Below are 11,318 nucleotides of genomic sequence, written 5' to 3'. Positions count from 1 at the left end.
GCTGTTTGGACCACTGTGCTTCAACACCCAATCCATCTTGGTTCTGTGTGACTTGAACACCTCAATATATCGGTGTCCCATGCTTTCCCTGTCTTTTTTCAAAGCCAATTTTACATCATCTTCTGACTCAAGTTCAACAAAAGCCTCACCACTCTGCCTGCCTTCTCTAGTATAAATGAAATGAACACCTGCAACCCCATCATGAATTGTGCAGTCGGAGAGGAAGTTTTGTACGTCCTCAATTGAGCAGGACCAGGGTAGGCCACGGAGTTTGACCACATAGCCTTCACCTCCCTCAGGGCCCAGCATCATGGACACTTGACAGGGTTGATGTCACACAAGCTTGGGCAATTTTTGGTAGCTTAAAGAACCACCACAGGTGCCTTCTGTAGTAAACACTTATGGAAGGTCCAAGTTTTCCACGGAGGAAGGCAGAAGTGACTTCTACTTTCAATAAGCAACGCGGCTTACGAACCCCAACTCTACCCGACGCTTTAAAAACGCAGAGAGGTCCTGGGAAAGTCCAGGTGCATCTTCTTTTTGTTCTCAACCTTCAGGAAGACGAGGTGCAGTCCTCCTTCCACGATGGAGCTGGAAGGATCAGCAATAGGGTCTTAATATGAAGTTCTGGATAGTAACCAGTAGCATTCAATATAATATATTATTATGTTATATATTAATACATATTAAACTGTATATATTAAACTTCAAATATATATATTTGAAGCTTTTACAGGAGTAGGTATCTATATGCTTTTTCAAAGACCTTTGTTCTTAGTTATTTTTCCCTATTCTACCTCCTCTACCCTGCCACCTCATTCTTCGATCCATTTTTACCCTACAACAGATGGGCACAGGAGATCGCTTCTTATGTATAACCCCAGCAGCACAGACACTAAGGGCAATATTGAATAAATGGGACCTACTAAAGCTGAGAAGCTTTTGTAAAGCAAAGGACACTGTCACTAAGACAAAAAGGCAACCTACTGACTGGGAGAAGATCTTCACCAACCCCGCAACAGACAAAGGTCTGATCTCCAAAATATATAGAGAACTCAAGAAACTAGACTCTAAAATGCTAATTAACCCAATTAAAAAATGGGGCACTGAACTGAACAGAGAATTCTCAAAAGAAGAAGTTCAAATGGCCAAAAGACACCTAAGGTCATGCTCAACCTCATTAGCAATCAGGGAAATGCAAATCAAAACAACTTTGAGATATCATCTCACACCTGTCAGAATGGCTAAAATCAAAAGCACCGATGATAGCCTTTGCTGGAGAGGCTGTGGAGGAAGGGGTACCCTCATCCATTGCTGGTGGGAATGCAATCTTGTGCAACGACTTTGGAAATCAGTGTTTCGGTTTCTCAGGAAATTCGGGATCAACCTACCCCTGGACCCATCAATACCACTCTTGGGAATATACCCAAGAGATGCCCTATCATATGACAAAAGCATTTGTTCAACTATGTTCATAGCAGTATTATTTGTAAGAAAATGGAAATGGAATAAAGGATCATAAAAGGATAAAGGGGACAATGGACCAGGAAGGACTTAGTAAGAAGTAATCATTTTTAAAGAGGAAAATTGATTGATTTTAAAGAAGTATAAAAATGATTTATACTTTGTCATTCAGGGCATATTTTCTCAAATGTAATAAAGTAAGTCTGTTCTGTCATAGTTTATAACTGTCAAGGATTGTTGTAAACATAAAATTTAAATGTTCAGATAAAAATTGAAACTCCTTCTACCTATAATTTTTAGACAATTCAGTAGTATTATTAAAGCACAACAATTCTGAGAGAGTACTTTTCAAATGGTGAATATATAGTATTGTAATATCATGTGTCACCAAAATTCAACATTTCAGGAGAGATCAAAGTATTTTAAGGTATCAGAGACTTAAAATTTAATTGAAATTTTTTTTGCAGATTCTTTACAGAACTCACTGTTCAAGTAATGAAGACGTTATGAGGTTTAGTAGGAAGTCAAAGAAGATACATGAGTATGTGAGAAAAGTCTGGTTATGTAAAGAAAGATTTTCTTCATATATTTCAATGCGTACTGTGTAGTCATAAAATTCGTGCAAACAATATAAGAATATTGTTTTTCTCAAAGACAGAATTTATTTACAAGAATATACAACAATATTATACAAAGTTTAAAAATGTTCTTTGTAATATTTTAAAACATTTATCAGTCTTCCTAATATGGTAAATACCACTAAAACCTTTATAACCAACATACTTTGGGTAACTCAGTTTCCTTTTTAGATTTATTTCTTTTTAATTTGTGTGTATGATTGTTTTTCCTTCACTCAAGTATGCCCACCACACATACCTATGCAATCTCCTGGAACAGGGGCTACAGATGGTCTTGAGCCACCATGTGCTTGCTGGGGATTGAATGTTGGTCCTTTGCCAGAGCAACATGTATTCTTAACCACTGAGCCAACACTCCAGTCCCATTCACCAATAAAGTTTTGAGTTGTTAGGGTCATGAAACAGAATGCTTCTTCAGAACATTAATGTTCTTCATCTATGAAAACAATCTTTCAGAAGTTCTGCCTATAGTTTGAACCCCTTCCTCAATTAAACCTCTGAGAGTAGCATCAATTAATATCATAGACTAGGGAAGATGTAATTACTATACTCAGTTTTATTTCAGACACACTGCTATGACCTTTAAATTTCAAAGCAAGGTTATTAATCTAAAGCAAAACAATAAAATCTTGAAACACACTCTACCTTCTAACAAGAGGCCTTTACTAAATGGAAGTTTGGAGAATCAACCTTGTTTGCCCTGCAGACTTTCTAACAGCACCCACCATGTAACTATAGTTTATTATTCTGATGACAAAGCTCCGAATTAATACTTCTGTCCATTGGAAGATGAATGAGAAATGAAAATTGCTGATATTGTTTCCCAAATGGCTTTAAAATGGTTATTACTAATATTATTTACCCTAGACAAACAAACAAATAACAGCATTCCAGGTCAGGCCCCTAAACTTTAAGTACTATTTTCTTTATTTGGGTTTCTTGAATCTGTGCATAAGGGGCTTATCTGAAATTGAATAATATGATTGTTATTTGTTAGACCAGACCCTGAACTATTAACTTGAAGAGGTTATTGGCTATCAAAGAAATGCAAAGACATGAAATGCTATCCAATAACAATACAATGAACGCTAAAAATTTACTTCTGACATTATATCAAAAGAAAGGACTATTAAGAACTGTAAGGAAAAAGATTTTGACAACTCCACATTCTATTTCACTTTCCATTATGTGAATGGACATTTCTATCACCCAATTTATAAGTATTATTTCCTCTAAGAATGTGCATTGCGTTTTGAAGTATTTTTATACCTAGAAATAACTTTATATTCAAACATTCAACAACATCTCCATTAAAAACTTTGGATACATTTTACATTTAAAATACTCTAATAATCTTCTGACTATATAATTTCAATGAAGCTAACCTATATAATTGAGCTGAAGTCATTTAAAATGTTTCAGCACTGGACTTAAGCTCTTCCATCCTTTACCATAATAGGATGTGGAGTAAAAGTACACTGTTAATAAATCCTTTTGCCCAACCTCGTAGATAACAGTGGGCTTTGCCCATTTTTCTTTGAGATTTTCGTTTTCTTCTTGTGTTACTGCAATTGTTGGTTATAATTACTGATACTGTGGCACCTATGATCTGTCAGCAAGGAATCTTCATCTGCAAACCTTACCATTTTTTGGTTTGATCATAGCCTTGTTGGCTGCATTATTTTCTTTGATCAGATAGAATAGAGTCTCCTACTTCTGGTGATGAGTCAGCTATTAATTTTACAAGGAATCTTGTTAAATTAAGAATAAGTAAAAAGTTGTTTTTCTCTAGTTTGATTCAAGATTCTCTTCTTGCTCTGGGTTATTATCATTGTTTTTTCTTCTCTGTGACCATGTGGCCCTCCTTTGGTTGGTCCTACTCATAGTTCATTAAACTTCCTGGATAAGAAATCAATAAGTTTTGCTTAAGTCTGGGAAGTTTTCAGTCATTCCTGTTCATTCATTTGCTTATTTATTTATTGTTTTATTGCACTATACATTTTTTTCTGATCCCCTCCATTCCTCTTTTCTTACTTATTTTGTTTGCATAATTTTCTTCATTTTATATTCATTATTTTTTATTGTGTGTATAAAAATATGTATAGCAGTCTCACATTTCTTTGAATATCTGTTCACTTTACACCGCCTTTTTTCCTCTTTTCCTTGAAGTGACTAATTATGCTCATTAGTATATTTCTTGCAAGTTCAAATGTTCCTTTCCCCCTAATACATTTTATTTCAGTCACCTTGCAACTCCAGAGTTTACATTAAAAATGACAACTGTTGATACCCATCAATCACAATCTATTCTATGATGCAACATTATTACAGCTTTTAAATTGTGCTTTTAAAAGTTCATTTAAGAGAATTATTGTTCAAGTCTCCGAGAGCACTTCCCTTGTCTCCGCCAATGGGTTTTTGATTAGGTTTTAGAGTAGGCTATGTATATCCACCTGCTTTGTAGGCCTTAACTCCAGTCAAATATTATTGTTTATCATGATCCTTTTGTCAATATGCACCAGGCTTTTTCTTTTAGCTCATCAACCAGCTCCCAAATTATGACACAGAGCCTTCTTATTAGTTTTGAATGTTAGGTAGACCTTAGGCTCATTTGGCTAACTCTTTTATCTTAAATTCACTTGTTTCTTTTTGTTTACCTTTGTTTTGGGCTTTTTAACTTTTCTTTCCTTCTCTACATCTTACTTTCATTGCTGCTCATGTTCTCTGGCTGGGGGACACCTGGCTTCTTGCCCTGGACACGTCCCCTCTTTTTTTCTCATTCTCTTCTCCTTCCTTTACTCATTGCTCGTCAGCCTAGATTTCTTCTCCTATTTATTCTCTCCACCTGCCATCCCCACCTATCCTTCTTCTGCCTAGCTATTGGCCATTCAGCTTTTTATTAGACCAATCAGGTGCCTTAGGCAGACAAGGTGAAACACGTGCAACACATCTTTACATAATTCAACACACATTGTTTAACATAATTATTGTTACCATAATTAAACCTTTGCATTGTTAAACAAATGCACCATTAACAAACGTAATGCACCTTTACACAAAGTGATATTCCACAGCATAAAAAATGTAACCCATCTTTACATAGTTAAAATAAAGTTTCACAACACCAGTAGGTGCATCTTGCCTAGAAAGTTGGTCTCTAGATTTCAGAGTTCACATATGGGTACAGTCATTGAAAACTTTTATCTCCCAGAGTTCTTTATAGTATTTTCTGATAATATGAGATTTAACTTTCAGGAAAGAAGCTTCCAGCTCAGTTCTATTTTGATTTCTTCATATCATGCAACCAAGATGTTGGTTCATCTTCAGTAATAGCATTTTGTCCTTTATAAACAGCATTTCAATAGTGTTCCACAGATCTTGCATGTTTTACTTACTCTTTTTTAAGCTAAAGTTCACTGAAATCTGAATGTTCTAACTGATCATATCTTCAAGTACTGTTTCTGTTTTCTGATTGAGTGAGCCTATTGATGAAAACTTTTATGTAGATTTTGTATTCAATTTATATGAGGCTTGAATTTCCAATTTTTCAACTTGAACCTTTATTTTTATTCTATTTCTGTTTATTTTTCTCCCTGGAGACAGGATTTCTCTGTGTAGTTTTGGTGCCTGTCCTGTAAGTCAGACTGACTTCAACATCACAGAGATCCGCCTTCGTCTGCCTCCCAAGTGCTGGAATTAAAGACATAAGCCACCACTGCCCAGCTCATTTCTGTCTTTATTTCAATTCCTCTTTAATATCTAGCTTTTACATCTTGTGATCAGTTAGGTGTTTGCTTGAATTTTTCTTTGAATTCTTTCAGAATTTCATTTTTGCTCTCTTCAATCGTATTGAATATTATTGCACTCATTCTTTTGTATTGCTTGTCTTCAACTGAATGTGATTAATCCTCATTGCAATCCAATGATGTAGACTTCATGATTTTTAGAGTAGTCACATTATTTTTATTTTAAAAAGTGTTTCTTATATTTTTGTGTTATGATTTGTACATCTTGGGTTAGCTCTTTGGATTAAAAATTAAATCCTTTGTATTCTTTAGAGGAAGTATGTATACTGTTCAATAATTTACTCAGCCCGCATATTTAAGGGACCAGGCACAATCTCTAAGAGATGAATCACTAATATATGGCTAGATTACTAGCCATAGATGATAGATAACTTTTCAATGAAAATAGAGTAATAACCAACTGAAAATATCAAGCCTTCATTAATCTCCTGTAACTTTGGAATAAAGATAATATGGGTAGTCTCAGTAAGGTATTAGGTACTATGTATGCATAGGGACACAAAAAAAGTAAGTTGAGTAAAACTGGAAATAATTTCATTTATTTTATTGATGCTAGGTATTATGAGCGGAATAGTGTGGAATATCGAAGTAGTTCAATTTACATTTCTCTGATGACTAAATAGTTTGAGCAATTTTAATATAGTTATTAACTGTTTGCAATTTTCCCTTTATTACCCCCAGTTCAGCACCAACATCCATTTTAAATTACTCAGGTGGCTTTATCAAAGTTTATTTTCTTTCACCTTCCTTTTCTCTCTCTTTCAACCAACCAACCGATCAATTTAAACCTCTTTTTTTTTTCCTTGCCACCCAAACTCTTATTTTCGCTCATCATCCATGACATGGGCAGCAGTTCTGAAAATATTTCCACTTCTTATCTGAGGACTCCTGATGTCTTCACCATCTGAGGTTGGCATTTTGGTTATTATTTTATGTATTCTATGCTACATTTTCTCATCCAGTCAGGAAATCACAACTTAATACTCCTGACATTTGGTTCCTTCACCTAAGTGTTACTTATTTAATTATATCATTATTATATCTCCTAGAGACCACAGAGACAGTTTCATTAATCTTACCCCTGCCTATCATCCTTAAGTTTATTCTTATACATTGAAAACAAAGTAATTTTTAAATTATTATTTATGTATTTACAACTCAACCACAGTTTCCACCTCTTCCTCACCTCCCTGTCACTCCTTGAAATCTCCTCTTGCATACCCCCATCCACTCCTCCTGCATTACTATTTGGTAAAGGCCAGACCTTTACCATAATATTAACAAAACACAGCATATCAAGATCAAGTTGTAGTAAGAATAAGTGTTGATACTTGAAAGTACCTATGCTACTTTCCTGGATGCCCAGACAGTTCTATCCCATCTTTCCCCTTCATTCTCCCTATACCCCTTCCTATCCTTATATTTTCTTTGCACACAACATCCTATCTCCATTTTTGTGCTCCATTCTACTAGTACACACCATCATATTCCCATCTTTTCCCTCTTTTCTACCTATGTCCACCATGGTAGTTCTATTTTTCCTTCTGGTCTACCTGCATACAGCATCGTATACCCACCTTTTCCCTCCATTCTACCAGCACAAATCCTCCCATCCGTCTATTTTCTCTATTATACCTGCCCACACTCTTCTATCCCTGTCTTTACCTCATCATACCCCTGTTCTCTCCATTCCACCTGCCCACACTTGACGATCCCCGTCTTTCCCTTCTAGACTACCTGTGTACACCATAACATTCCCTTCTTTCCTTCTGGACTACATCTGTGCAACATCCTATCTCTTTCCCCTCTGGGCCTACTCAGGCGCTGTGTGGATGACATAACCTTTCCCCCCCCTCTCCACTTGTAAGCGAGAACACATGCTGTTTGCCTTTATTCTGCTGAGTGATTTCACTTTATTCCTTTGTGCATGTGTTGACAGGCTGCTTCTCACTGTCACTTTTAATAACCTCTTCAAAGAATTCACTTGGCTTCACCATTTCTTCAGCTTGCATATCACTACTAGGAGAAATATTTGTATTTTGATGATTTATAACTCATGGGATTATTTTTGCATCTCAGGTGGGACTGAAAGGAGCCTAGGCAAGTTTTGACGAAAAATTTGATATATAATACAAGAGGGCTTGAACTCCGAATGCAAACAAATCAAATCAGCTCTTATATCTTATTCTACTGACAACTACCACAAGTCAAATGTGATTCCTTTTGAATTTAATTACATGAATCGTCTCTCTTTGAAACTTGGAAAAATAGTTTTGGCTCAGTTATAGCTGGGATATATTTTTGAAATATGAATTTGTGATTTTCAAATCTTAAGTTCACACTTTGGTTGTCTATTTTTTTAAAATAAAATAGATTATGCAGAGTGAATCTTTGCCAAGAATTACATAATTAACCCAAGATACTTTAAACTGAAATTATAAAGCACTTAAGAAACTAATTTCTTGGAAAGTATTTTAGACATTCCAGTGTTACCAAGGCTAATTAAAATTATGATATTTCCTTAGAATATTGGGTATAATAAGAAAGAAAATTTTTATCTAAAACAATATGAGTTCTCATGTTGACTACTGAAGTGCTAATTTCTATAAAAAATAAGAAGGAGAATCTGTTACTTTTCTCATTATTGCAAAAAAGAAGGATCTTGAGAACAGGATTTGTTTTGACTCATAGTGGGAGGGCTACAGTTCACCACTGGGGATGGGAGAAGACTTGGTGATGTGGCAGGAGACAGCTGGTCACATAATGTCTTCATTCAAGATGTAGAGCAAGATGAATTCTGGAGCTTAGCTGTCTTTCTTCTTTCTATTGGGGTTCAGCATCCCAGCCCACGGGATGTTACCGTTCAGATTCTGGGTAAGCAGAAACGTCTTTCATCATTATCTAACCAAGATATCTTCTGTGGTTTTTCTTATCTTCAAACATCTCTCCACTTCAACCACACACACACACACACACACACACACACACACGCATGCGGTCATGCATGCACACAGAGGCAAATGTGCACACATTTTCTCTACTGAAAGCCCCTCAGATCACTGAGGCAAACCATACAAATCATTCATAAGTAAAAATAATTCTAGAGTGTTTTGTGGCTTTCTTGAATACTAACCATTGGTTGAGCAGAACCAAAGAAAATCTTGTTGATTGTTGATCTACTGTTTGCTGTATAACTGGAGACTATGTCATGTATCCAGATGAGGGTTACATTCCCTTGGTTTTAGTGTATTTGAAATACATTATTGAAAAATATAGATTTTTATTTGGAACTAAGGATCTCATTGTTTTAAGTAAGAAGCTAAATAAGAAGGAGAACCCAAAGAAAATCATATAGGCATCCTCCTGAATATTAAACTTCATCAGGCGATGAAAGGAGACAGAGACAGAGAACCACATTGGAGCACCGGACTGAAATCTCAAGGTCCAAATCAGGAGCAGAAGGAGAGAGACCACAAGCAAGGAACTCAGGACCGCAAGGGGTGCACCCATACACTGAGACAATGGGGATGTTCTATCAGGAACTCACCAAGGCCAGCTGGCCTGGGTCTGAAAAAGCCTGTGTCAAAACTGGTCTCGCTGAACATAGCGGACAAGGAGGACTACTGAGACCTCAAGAACAATGGCAACGGGTTTTTGATTCTACTGGACCTATTGGTTTCGTGGGAGCCTAGGCAGTTTCGTGGATGCTCACCTTACTAGACCTAGATGGAGGTGGGTGGTCCTTGGACTTCCCACAGGGCAGAGAACCCTGATTGCTTTTTGGGCTGACGAGGGAGGGGGACTTGGCTGGGGGAGGGGGAGGGAAAGGGGAGGCGGCGGTGGGGAAGAGACAGAAATCTTTAATAAATAAATAAATTAATTAATTAAAAAATATAAAAAACAAAGATTTTTGTATCTTAAGGTAATTAATTCTCTGCCTCCTTTTTTTTAAACAACAACAGCAACAACAAAAAAATTTAAATATAACTGCATCTTTTCCTTACTCCAACCCCTCCTATGCTTCCCCACTCTCTCTATAATTCCATACCTCTTTTCTTTTATCATATATAAATATATAAATAAATACATACATATATAGCATATAAATTTATGAATACATAAATATAGCATTCTGAATCTATTTATTGTTGTTCATGTGTATATGACTGTAGGCTTAACCACTTGGTATTGGATAACGCATTAAAAGGCTCATTCTTGAGAGAACTAGATAAGGGATAAGTTCTTTGCTCTTAATATTACTACACTGGCCTGCAGACACAAAAAGTTTTATAATACGTTTATGTTCCCTAAGCATGTCCATAGATTTTTAAAATGCAAGAACTTGCTACTAAATATGACTCAAACGTTTTTGGAGAGCAAACAATTTGTTTAGGAATGAACGTACTTGGATTAGAGACCCCACCAAGTTATGTAGTGGAAATCATGTAGAGTGAGGCCAGGAATCAGCTCATCACAGAATCTAAGTTTTGAAATTGGCAAGAAGAAAGATCAGAGTAAATAAAATGATTCATTAAAAGTGCATTTTTTTCTGCATCTGAAAGTGCAGTGGAAAGAAATGAATTTACATCTACTGTGTAGATGTACATTATAGGAGACACTATAGGAAGCAGAAAGACAGCTGATTTGTCTTGAGTCATCATAGACCTGCTTTGATATTCATGCCGAGTCCTAATGCAAGCAAATTAAAAATGCAGTTCTCCCAGGAGATTTGCAAAGGTGAAGGATGTAGTGAAATAGAGAGGGAAAAAATCTTAGGTGGATTGTCTAAGAAGTTAGAGGGGATAAAACCCGATGGCTGGAGTGTAAATTTGTAAAATAGGTTGTAAAAATAATTCATAATTTTCTTTTAATTTAGACATTCTCATATCCTGAAACCATCAGTTTTCCTACTCTTCGGCAAGCAACCTTACACAAAACCATGTGTTTGCCAGGTGACGTGTATAAGATTTTCATAGTCGTCTTAATCAAAATGAGACGGAAGGAAGAAAACAACTCCATCCACATCAACAGAGATTCATAGGTAATTCGTGATGTGCAGTCACGTGTTGTAATCTCATCCATCAATGAAAGGCAATGTATTACAAGTACAAGTGCCAATATCATACTGAGATAGAAGCAATCCTCAGAAAACTGTATGGAACATGATACAATTTCATATAGTCTACTGAAGAAAGATTGCGAAACAGATTGTTTATAAGTAGCAGTGTGTGAGATCAAATTTTTCAAAAACTATTTTGCAAGACAAAGTTGAGAAAATCATTCTGTTCTGGAAAAAGAAGCAAGCAGAACAGCAAGGGAGCTCATGGGAGTGATGAATAGCATTGTGTTATTAAGTCAGACACTGAGTTCAGAGAAATAGATTTTATTATCTGTATAGAAATATACACCT

Source organism: Alexandromys fortis, unplaced genomic scaffold (genome assembly GCF_014885135.2).
Source record: "Alexandromys fortis isolate MF-2015 unplaced genomic scaffold, M_Fortis_MF-2015_v1.1 scaffold_32, whole genome shotgun sequence".
Classification (NCBI taxonomy): Eukaryota; Metazoa; Chordata; class Mammalia; order Rodentia; family Cricetidae; genus Alexandromys; species Alexandromys fortis.
Note: the sequence above shows the minus strand (reverse complement) of the source record.